The 11,616-nt window shown below is 43.1% G+C and overlaps 1 long non-coding RNA gene across 2 annotated transcripts; it reads right to left on the bottom strand.

Annotated features, from left to right (window-relative positions):
- Positions 1–2,308: 2,308 nt before the first annotated feature.
- On the bottom strand, positions 2,309–9,692 carry LOC121137861. Of its 2 annotated transcripts, XR_005875130.1 has the most exons (3): positions 9,386–9,678; positions 8,864–9,004; positions 2,309–4,482 (listed from the first exon to the last, which is right to left on the bottom strand). It is a non-coding gene; the product is annotated as an uncharacterized LOC121137861 (long non-coding RNA). The 2 variants fall into 2 exon arrangements; XR_005875129.1 differs by lacking the exon at positions 2,309–4,482 and having other exon boundaries at positions 7,581–9,004; positions 9,386–9,692.
- Positions 9,693–11,616: the final 1,924 nt, after the last annotated feature.

Raw genomic sequence — 11,616 nt, 5'->3', positions numbered from 1 at the left:
CGCAGGGCCCAAAAGTGCCATGGGGGGGGGGGCTGGGCAATCATCCTCCAAGCAAGAAACAGAGCAGGTCCACTTGTGTTTGGAGATTACATTTTCATGCACAGGATCAAGGTTACCTCTTATAGTTTCCCTTTCTCAAGTGAGCATTCTCAAACCGAGACCTGCTTTGGTGCAGACCTTCCTATTTTGTTTTTGCTGAAACTGGGACTTTGTTGTTGTTAAGCAATTGTTTTTAAAAACTTGTGCCTTCTGAAACAAGTTTAATACCCATCTCCCAAGGAGAGGGAGCTCTGACAGATAAACAGTCACCGCTGGGATTTTAAAAAGTGAATTCTGAGGCATTGTCACCCCATGTCGCAATGTTTGGTGTTGATGCAGAAGCCTCCGTTACTGCAGTGTTGTGGGGATTATGGGTGTCAGGGTTTCTCCTCTGATGGTGACTTGTTTATTGATCTTGCTCAAAACAGAAGTCTAGCTTGTGTTGTCAATTTTATAAAGTTTAATAGCTCATACCTATAATCCCAGCACTGGGGAGGCTGAGGCAGATGATCACCATGAGTTCAAGGCCAGACTGGGCTACACAGGGAGTACCCAGCTGCGTGAGGCTGTGCAGCAGCATCCTATCTCAAAGTTCAAATGCGGATTCAGAACGCATTTTAAAGTTCTTCGGTGTCTGGAGCTGTGCCTCCAACACTTTCTGCTTCCTCAGGACGGTCACTGTAGAACTTTTCATAATTAAAAAACGACATCTTTAGAGTAGTTTAAAAAAAAATAACTCTCAAGGATCAATGAGGAGACTCAGGAGGTAAAGATGTTTACTGAACCTGACAACCTGAGTTTAACCCTTCAGTCCCTGGGACTCACATGGTAGAGGGGAGGATCATCCCCAGAGTTGTCCTCTAGTGTCCATGTATGCGTGGTGGAGCTTGTGTCAACATGTGTGCACACTAAAATGTACATGCCATATACTTGCACTTAAAGAGATATAATACAAATATTTTAAACAGAGAAAATTGATTAGTATCTCAATTTTGATTACAATTGTATGAAGTATTGCAACTTACATTTTTGTAAAAACCCATAAAGCAGTTATTTCTTTCAGTCAGTATACAAATCAATATTATCCAGTGTGTTTTGGGTTGCTATCTACAGCATTAATATATTTAGACATGTATTTCATCTCCATATTGTTTCCATATTTACTCTATTTAAATAAAACCACATTGACTACTTTTATGTTTCTTTTTTAAAAAGCTTTTATGGGGTGGTATAGTGTGTGTGTGTGTATGTGAGTGTGTGTGAGTGAGTGTGTGAGTGAGTGTGTGAGTGTGTGAGTGAGTGTGTGTGAGTGTGTGTGAGTGTGTATGTGTGTGTGAGTGTATGTGAGTGTGTATGTGTGTGTGTGTGTATGTGCTGTGTACTCTCCACCTTTTCTTTTGAGGCAGGGCTACTACCACTCACCAAGTGTTTAAAGTGACTGGTCAGCCAGCTCTGGGGATGTACGTGTCTCTGTCCCCATAACAGAACTGCACACACACACACCCCATGCCTGACTCTTTTATGTGGATTCTGGGAATCCTAGCACAGAACCTCATCTTGTGCAGGAGGAACTTTGCTAACTGAGTCATCTTCCCAGCCTCTATCTCTGCATTTCTTTGTTGGTAGTTTAAAAGGATAATGTGAGATTATGTTAAACCACAGATTTCTATAAGCCTAGAGTTATGTCCAACTGCCATCTTCCTCAGCCCTGTTTTCCCACATATTCTTGAGGAATTTACTGGGGCCTAGATGCTACCCTTTTATTCTCTTTGGACATCTCCATCTGCTGTGCTTCTAAGTGAGACTTCCAAGCAGTCTTGGTGACCTTAGGGGGACATCAGCGATGGAAAGATCGGAAGAGTGGGGTGTGTGCCACCACTTGCCTCTTCAATAGCAGCTGGTGCCATTTCAACTTCTCTCTAAAATCTAGGCTCTTCCTGTCAATTGGTTGAAGCACCCACAAAGGAGAACACACTTGGAAAAGTGGTATCTTTTTCAGTCATGTGGACATAGTTGAAAATCTTTGGTGGCCAGTCCCACGTCACGTCTCTAGTTTTCTGGTCCTTTGTATTTCATGGATGAAAAATGGAGATGCAGATGATCTCTGTGGTGACTGCACAGAATGAACTCTTCATCCTGCTGAACAATTACCCAGCTACTGAAATACAACAGCACACATCGTAGCCAAGTTGTCAGAGGGGCTGTTTAACAGCTATGACCTCACAGCCATAAAACACAAGGCATGTAATGTGTAAGGAAACCCAAGACAGCTTTTCCACATTTGTTTTATTAGTGAGATTACCATATGGAAAATACCGTTAAGTTATCATAAACATTCTCTTAAGGGAATACTTAGGACTCAAGCAGATATTTTTATTTTCCTGGGCTTAGATTTCTTATTTGTTGCTTACAGAAGCATGAAGTTATGTTATCCATTATCTCCTCACCACACAATCAGCCCCAAGTGCTCAGAAAAGGCTCAGGCCTTTCATGCACTGGAAGTTCAAGGTTCCCGCTGCATTGTTTATTCGCATTAGTAAATGGGCCACAACAGCTGGTGGGTTCAGATGCACTAACTGGCCTATAGGAGAGTTTTGCCTTTGCTGGCAGCTGTCAAAACCAGTCTGAGCTGGCTGTAACAAAATTGCCCTTTGACCAGTCCCCACATAGGATTCATATAAGCTCAGACGATCATCAAGGATTTTGACTGTGGTCTGTTTTTCAAGTGTCGAAGACTTCTTAGAGATGCTCCCATAATTCCTTTTTGTTCAAACACCTGTGAGTTTCCTTCAGAGCAAATCTGACAACTTTTTTCTTCTCTGAATCTTGGTTTGATTTCTAATTAAGAAGGGCTAGTGGCAAAATCAACTGTGCCAGAATCGTGGTAATTATTTAAACACTCCCTCTGATTTCTGTTGGTCACCCACTGCTCCTGCCTATCGCCATCAGGTGCTCTTTCTTGTTTGGAAAAGCACGAGCCAACTTAGGTGACCAATAAGGAACAGGAACAAAGACAAATCGCACCCAGAAATCACTGCATGCATGCCAAAGAGTCAACAGAGTTTTCAGAGGGACCGTTGTTTATGTCAATGGTGTGGTAAGTTAGGCATTTGGTGACATGTCCCTCAGGTGGATGCTCCCAGATGCAAAGCTAGTGAAATCTGTGCTTTGGTAAAAATTACTTATCCCTTTCTCAGTAGTGCATTATGGTTGAAGGTTTAAACTTTGGGGAATGGGGCCTGCGGAGGAGCTGAGTCACTGGGGACATGTGCTTGCAGGGACTGTAGACCCGGTCTTTCTCTGCTTTAATTGGTCCATGCAAGCTGTACCCTATACAGGCACCTTCACCCTGATAACAGCAGCTAAGAGAGCTCCTTCCAAACTGAACTAGAGTCTCCAAAACCGTAAGCCTGATTAACACTCCCACTTCTTTTTAAAGTTATTTATGCAAAGCTGCCACCCATAACATGATGTCCACACATGTCAAAAGTTCCTACGTGTCATAGTCACACTTGACCCAGTTTCTGGTGTTCACTGTTCTCTGCTCTGTTTCAAGGCTGTTGCTTCTTGCTCATCTTCACGATGGAAAATAGTCTTTCTCCATGATTCTTTTCCACAAAGAATTTTTTTTGGTTTTTACGAGACAGGATTTCTCTATATTGTTTTCGAGGCTATCGGTCCAGCCCGGCCTCGAACTCACAGAGATCTGCCTGCCTCTGCCTCCCAAGTGCTGGGATTAAAGGCGTGCCCACCACCACCCAGCCTATTTATATCATACTTTACTGCAGTAGCGGTACTGACTGGCATGAATGCTTCAGTGATGAACGTCTAGTGTTTAAAAGTCCTCTGTTCATTGGTCAGGCTTCGTAGTTTTTCTCTCCTCTCCCCTGCTCTGCCTCAGGGACATTCACCCACCATAGCTACCAGCTTCTTCCATTTTCCAGTGCAGAGCTTAAGCCCCCCTCTAGTTCTCCAAACAGACTGGGCTGGGCGGGCTCCTCCAATCCTTCTAGGTTTGGATGGAGCTTTTCTCTAGAACTATTCTCTTTTGCATCTTTGTGTTTTCTCTGGAGAAAGAAGATAGTGTCCATTACAGATGGCCTCATCTCAGTTTAATTTCCTAGGAGTCGACACCCAATGACTGCTTGGCTTTCTTCCCCCAGATTTTGTTGTTTTTTAGAATTCTTATCTCTTCTCCTCATTCAAATTGCTCTTCTAGTTCAGTCCCTTATAGACGACAGTTCCATAAACAAGGGCCAAGAGCCCTTCCCACATCAGTTGACCTGCATATCTTAGGTAGAAATATTTAAGACTGAGACAGACACGATGGTGTGAAGTAAATCGTGGTTCAGTCACTCTGTTGGGATCTCATCAGCTCAGCATCAAGGTGATTGATGAAGTGGACCGGAAAATGCACATTTCTGCTGTCCAGCAAAATGGTGACTAAAAACAAATCACATTTTAATGGAGGGGGAGAATAATTCAATAAGGCTAACATATGATACAGCAACCTCTTCCATGTTATTATGAGCTATTGCTAGCAAAAATGATCTGTTGACCTGCTGTCACCGCACAAATGGAGAAGAACAAAAACAAGCTCCGTGGAGTAGAGTTGGGGGAGAGGAGGGGGCTGACATGGGGGAGAAGTCCCATGTTAGAGAGAGCCAGTTGTGCTCTTCAGCATCTCTTTCATTCTGGCTGACGCCAGCAGAGTGTCTGCTCCATGCTGCCTGTGTACCTAGAGTTCATTCGCCTCAAAGAAGTCCAAGACGTATAGGCTCATTTCTTCACAGCATAGACAGGCTGGTAATAGGCATGAGGTCAGCCAGTAGGGTCAGCCTCCAGGGCTGCATCCTTGACCTTTGTATTATATCATTTCTTAGGAAGGCCTGGAGGGATTTTCTCTCCAGACAGAAATACATACAAGTATTGCCTTGGCTGTAGCCACAAGCATTTTATAATAGCAACAAAGTATCATTTTGTCTACAGATGTGACATGCTATGAAAGTGAAGACCCAATCACTGTTATTGTTGTTTGTATGGCTGCCAGCGCACACATGTGAGGTGCTAAGAATGCTATGGCTTTACCTTGACTGCCTTCCCATGAGGCAGGAAAAAGAGGATTCTCAACCAATATCATAGATGATGAAACGACCCTGGTACTCAACCCATGTCATGGATGATGAAATGACCCTGGTACTCAACCCATGTCATAGATGATGAAACGACCATGGGTGCCCAACCTACTTCATGGATGATAGCGTGACCATTGTGTTCAACCCACCTCATGGATGATGAAATGATCCTGGAGTATGTTAGATAAAATGCAGTTGTCTATGGCCTAGAAATAACCTGTTGCACAAGCAGGTTCACTGTAGCTTGGTCCTTTGTGCCAAGAGTGTGTGATATTAACTTACTCTTGGGTGGTTGGAAGAATTAGGTCACTAATTTCTTACTCCAGACCATTAAACATAGCCCAGTTCTGGGGGATGTGACAAAAGGTGGCCCCTTTGAAACTACCAAATAAATGCCTGAGATAGTTCACATCAAACAGAAGCCCCAATGTTATCGTTTACCTTAGAAGGCCTGAAATCTCAATATGCAGACAGCAATGTTGGAGCTTACTCTCTTTTGCAGAATACCTTTGAGCATTTCATCTCATTTCATAGTTGAGAAGGGCCTGTGTGTTGTTTCAGGAAAATGGCAGCACGCTCACAACGTAAGAGCCAAAGGGATAGTGTCCACAAATGGCAAGCTCTTTGGTAAACACCGATTAAGGCATCTTATATAAGACACTGGGTCAGAAATAGACATTAAAATCACAATCTTGCGAGATCCAAGTAAACCACTAAGATTCCCCAATGAGCTGTGTGGGTAAATACATCCAAACATGAATATACTGAGTGCACATTTGCAAAGTTGTCTAGAGAATACTTATTGGCTGTCCCCATTGTTTAAGATGATTAATTGTACTCGGGACAGAAGTTATTCATTTAACTGCTGGTCTCAGGACAGCTGCACACTGGATGGTCACAGCTGCAAGGAGGTTGTAACCAAAGCTTCTAGAGGAGTTCAGAGAGTCTCCCTCAGAGGCTGACCTATGCACTTGACCTCAAGGATAAGTCAGGAAAGGGTATGTGGAAGGGACGGCCTTTGGCCCTTTCCTTCTACATAGGTCAGTGTGTGAGCACACCCTAGTATCCATGAACAGAATGAACCAGGTTCTCCCTCAACACCTGTGTGCACCCCAAGCATGGAAAGGACCCAGCCGTTATGAATTAGGCTTAGGATTCCCCACCTTCTTCTGGGCCTTGCATCATGGTCTTCATTTTTACCCTTGATACTCTCCCTTGCTCGTGTCCCTCTTATGATGGGTCTGTAACCTCCCCTCTCCTCCTGACAGGTCACAGTGGAAAATGAGCAATGAGTGACTAGGTCTTTGGTCCCATAGAGTAGCTTTTGTTTCTATTCCCTCTTGCCATGGAATTGTTTGACATCTATTTACATTGTGGTTTTTTTCTTGCTTTAAGAGAATACCATGGAGTGGGTAATTAATAAACAATAGAATAACGTGTGAAGCTCACAGTTCTGAAGATTAGATCAGTAGTGTGGTGCCAGCTCCTGGAAGGACCTTTGTGTTACGTCTATGAAGAAAGAAGGGAAACCGAGCATGCTCAAGACAGAGGGTGTGAGCTGACCTTATCGCTTTATCAAGGCCCCTAACACTGCCAACTGATGTCCTGCATCTATTTGTGAAGACAGGACTGTAAGCCACATCCCAAAGTCCTGCCTATCATCATTGTTTCAGTGACAAGTCAATTTCACAACAAAACCACAGCAGTGGTGCAGACTCTAAGCACAACCACTCCCATGCAAGCCTTCTTCAGAAAGTCATAGAGAACACAAGGGATCCAGGATTTCATTCATCTCTATCTCCCCAGACCCTGGCTCAGAACAAATACCTGACAGATGTCATTGGAAGAGTAACTAATGCAGACCCCGGCAGTCTTTGTACACTGGCTGGGAAAATGTCTCCTTGGTTTATAAACAAAATGGCTTATTTAGGTCCCTGAGCAAATTTGGAAGCCAAGCTAATTTGGTTAAAGTGTCTGCCTGTGGACAGACACTTTCAACTCCCTTGTCTTTGGTTTTCTGGAAGGTGGTGAGGTTTATAGACACAGTGAGACTTTGAGAAGTCACGCAGCACTAGTCTATGCCAAGTGTCTGAGATTTCACCTTGTAGGGATTGTAAGACCTGTGTGCCACATTTGACCAGGTGGCTTCCTGTCCCACTCTACCTGTCTCTGCAATCTTCCTTTCTTCCAAACGCTTCTAGTTGCTTCGTGTAGTGAGGACACAGCCTTTCTCCCTGAACTAATACAACAGCCACCATCTTCGTGAGACTACTACGTACTTGAAATGTGTGTTCCCAGTTAGAATGAGCTACAAGGGTAAATAAACAGTGTTTCCAAGATTTAGTATATACAATGAGCATAACATAGCTTGTTAACCTGACATATGGAAAAAGTAAAACATTAAAATTCACATCACCTCTTCTTATGGTTTATTGCAAATACTAGAAAATTTTACACAGAACATTTTGTTGGAACAATATTGCTCAATAATAAAATTGTTTTCCAAAATATGATTTCATTTAAATCTAGAGAAAAAAGGCTCTAAGTTAGAGAGTTGCTCCGAGTGTGTCAATATTGAAGAAGGCTTTCTGGTACTACATGTGGCAAAGAAAGTGCATGCATGAACAGATTTAAAATCTATGATCACCTGTAGAGAGGGAACTACAGCTCTTCCCATTATACAAATAGACTTGGGGACCCACAGAAATGACAAGTCGCTGCCTTTGTGTTATGACAGAGCTGGCAGTCAGCCTTTGTCCTCCAGCTCCAGACCACAAGTCCTTAATTTCTTATTCTGCTATGAGTAGTATCCACCCTGTGTGGTTTTCAAAATGTGACTACCAATGGAGATTCTCATTTCAAAGGAACATTTTCTGGTGTGACATCCTTCTGGCTAACTTTGAAATTCTTTAGTCAACCAGGGAGAAGCTACCTGTGTTCACATTAATATAGCGTGAATGCTAGAGCCAGCCAGGATGGCTTCCATGGAGTTGTCTCGGGAACGTTCTGAACTTATTCGTAATGACTGTGGTGGGAAGTGTGGGTAACTGGGAATACAGAGTGATAAGCCTTCCTATCCAGAAAACCACAATTATACAGACACAGAGAGGAGAGGAGGAGCATACGTCCAATCAGGTTGTGGGAAAGCTCCGACAATATGAGACAGCTATGAGCAAAGGGCCTGGGATACATCAAGTGTTCAATAAACACCTGCTCCTTCCTTTCTGCTTTCTTCCTTAAAACATGAAGTTGAAGACTTCTATTAACTTCTTAAAAACACTGTGTGGCGATTCAGACAGCCCATCCAGGCACAAAGCAGTTTAGTGCAATGCCCTTACACTGACTTCTGAGACCTTCTGCAACTTTCCTCAAATACATCCATTCTGTGTAAGGTGCCATCATGTTTATGATTTCAAACACACACACACACACACACACACACACACACACACCATCACCACCACTACAAACAACAAAACAAAAACAAAAACCGTTTTTATGATTTCTTTTCTCCCAATTCTCATCTACTACATTTATGGTTTAGCAGATTAAAAGACATCTCAGACACACATGACTTTAACTTACAAACGATTTGTGCCATATTAGCAACAGACAAAAATCTTTTCAGAAATGTACACATTATCATTATCTTAACTAAGAAAGAATAACAATTTCATAAGATATATTACCAATTTTCCAGTCCTCTACCCATAATCTCAGAAGATTTTTGAGAGTTGGTTTCCTTGGACCATGCTCTTTGTTTTAAAGTCCATTTTTAATGTCCTTTCTCTCCTGCTGTGTTTTGTTCTTTTCCTATGTCCTCTTCTGTTCTAGAAAAACACACATATGGGATGGTAAAACAAATTCAAAGAAAAGGTTGTTGGAACAAAGATTGGCAAGAGTGGCGAAAATACTACTACAGAGTAATGTGTTTTCCCCAGGAGCCATGCTCTTCCTCTGAGCTTCCTAGGAGAGACAGCCTAGCCGTTAAAGGGTAGGCTCACAAACAACAGCTTCCTAGGGGGACGCTATGTATTCAGAGATATAAACTGTGGGCCTTAGAGCTGATCACACACACACACACACACCCCAATTGTTCAGAATGTTTACCTTACCCATGGTTTTTGGCAAAGAATACAGCGTAGGGGTCTTTAAGTGTAAGAGCAAGAAGTTTTTAAAGAATTTTTAAAAATCGCACTCTAAATACTCACTGTTTTGCTACTTCTGCTATGTCCCTTTCGGTACAGTACTTGTTGGAACTTGGTTATGAAGCCAGGTCCTGCTCCCAGCAGCAACTGCTAGCTTGTCTTAGGTAGAGCAGCCTGCCCTCACTCCAGCAGAGCAGATGGACAAGTCCTGTCACAATGACCTTCTTACATGGCTGCTTTCATCTGGCTGCTTCCTCCATCACAGATCTGCAGTCTCCCTGTCAGCCTCTGAGTGTTCACAGGAAGCTCCTCGGCTCCTGCCTGGCTTTAATGTGCTACCCTGAGAAAGTCAGATGTGCTTGAGTCTCAAAGCCTCAGAAACACACAGGGAATGAGATTTCAGAAACGCTCTTGGACTTGATGACAAGGAGATCACTGAATGACCTTAAAGAGAGGCCCAGGCCTCTTTCCATTTTGCACCTTGCTTCCGTGTGCTTACCAAAGCCTACATCTCCTTTAGTCTCCAAATATTTTATCCTATGACGTATTAACAGATATCTGAAAAGATCATCTTAAAAGATCAAAGTATGAGGGAAATTTGCTTTTTTTTTCAACTTAAAAATCAGCAAATATAGGCTATGAGAATTATAATGTGGTTTACCAGAAATATCTAAAAAACTGCATTAATGATGATATACTTGCAAAGATAGAGGTATTATTGAATTTTTAGAGTAAAATCCTAGCAAACTGGTTTGGCCACTTGGCCCTAATATGCCAATAAAAGAGACGGATAATAATGATTCCTAAAGAAAGATAATTCACTCATTGTGGCCACACTGGGAGAGGAGGGAGGAAATAGAGTTTCACTGGCCTTGGCACCCACCTTCTGGATCTTGACCTGAAGTCTAAAAGGAAGGCAAACCAGAATGATCAAGCTGTGGTCCCTCCCATCATTGACCCACTGTTATTTCAGCTCCAGTCTCTCTAACAGTTTTGAGAAGAACTGTGTGACCTGCCTTCCCAGGACACAAGCTGCCCTCTGGCTGGTCCTAGACCTTCATTCAGCCTTTCTTCCTTCAGCATGAGATGCCTGGGGAACTTTTAATTCTTGGGTGTCAGTTACCTCACTTGTCTGAAAGTATAAGTGACTCTCTGTTGAGGGATATTTGATGACACTGTGAAACTGGAGACTGTGTTAATAAAGTCAATCTTGGATCAGGGGGCAGAGCCAGCAACTAGTTGAGAGGAATTAGGCATAGACAATATGGAGAAGCCAAGGAGATGGGTAGAAAGACACAGACACACCAGAAGGAGTAGGGAGGGACTTGGAGTTTCGCGGTCTTTTTGGTTTGGGATGACTGGAGACACACTCTCTTGTTGGGTCTCTGGTCACAAAGGGAGACCCACTGGTTTCTTCCTGGCTTCTCTGAGCTAGCAGGTTTTCACTCCAACACCTGACTCCCAAGACTTGATTAGAAACTACATTTGGTGACGGTGGCAGAACTGGAGCCAGTGGGACTGGAAGTCCTGCCAAGCTGTGTCCTGAGTGGTGGGATGCTGACTACATGGCCGTGGTGCCAAAGACAGTGGTTAAAATATCAGGAGATTCAGGTGCAGTCGCTAAGCCTATGGAAAAGCAACAACTCTCTTTAAAATATCTCCTGCTAGGCTAGTTACATGGAGGGCTTATTAGCTTTCCCTAGTCACTATCTATTCAGCGGTGCTCCTGGGGAACTTTTTCCAAAGGAGTTAGAGACCATGCTTTGATATTCAACAAGAATATATAAAAGAGACCATAGTTTATACTAACAAAGGCTGTCTTCCCTCAGAGTCCTCTGGGATGGCCATCAGCTATGGAGATGGCACTGAAGACATCCAAACTATGTGACAGCCATCAGCAGTGGAGATGAGAACCCTCAAGTCATTGTCTGAAATCCTGCTGGCTTTGATCTGTGAGCTCTTCCTTTCTCAGATCATATTGGTCATGAGATTCAGTTTAAGCAGTAAATTCAGAATCTTCTTCTGGGCTTGTGAAGGTCCCCGGTGGTATTGTAGAAGCACCATACCTCCCTGTCTTCTTTATGAAACCAAGAAAAAAACTAAAATAGAATTTCAAAAGAAAACTGGCATACACTTGAACTTGACTGATCAGTTCAGTCAGGCTAGACTTGGTTAATTAAGGATCCTGGAAAGACAGCCCCTTGAGAATGGAGTCTTGGAGGTACAGAACCTGCCCCATCCCCTGCACAAAACCCTTGTCCTTCCAGAGCAGTTGGATCTGAGTAGGGCTAATT

Source organism: Mesocricetus auratus, unplaced genomic scaffold (genome assembly GCF_017639785.1).
Source record: "Mesocricetus auratus isolate SY011 unplaced genomic scaffold, BCM_Maur_2.0 Super-Scaffold_100707, whole genome shotgun sequence".
NCBI classification, from domain to species: Eukaryota; Metazoa; Chordata; class Mammalia; order Rodentia; family Cricetidae; genus Mesocricetus; species Mesocricetus auratus.
This window is presented reverse-complemented; position numbering and strand designations above follow the sequence as displayed.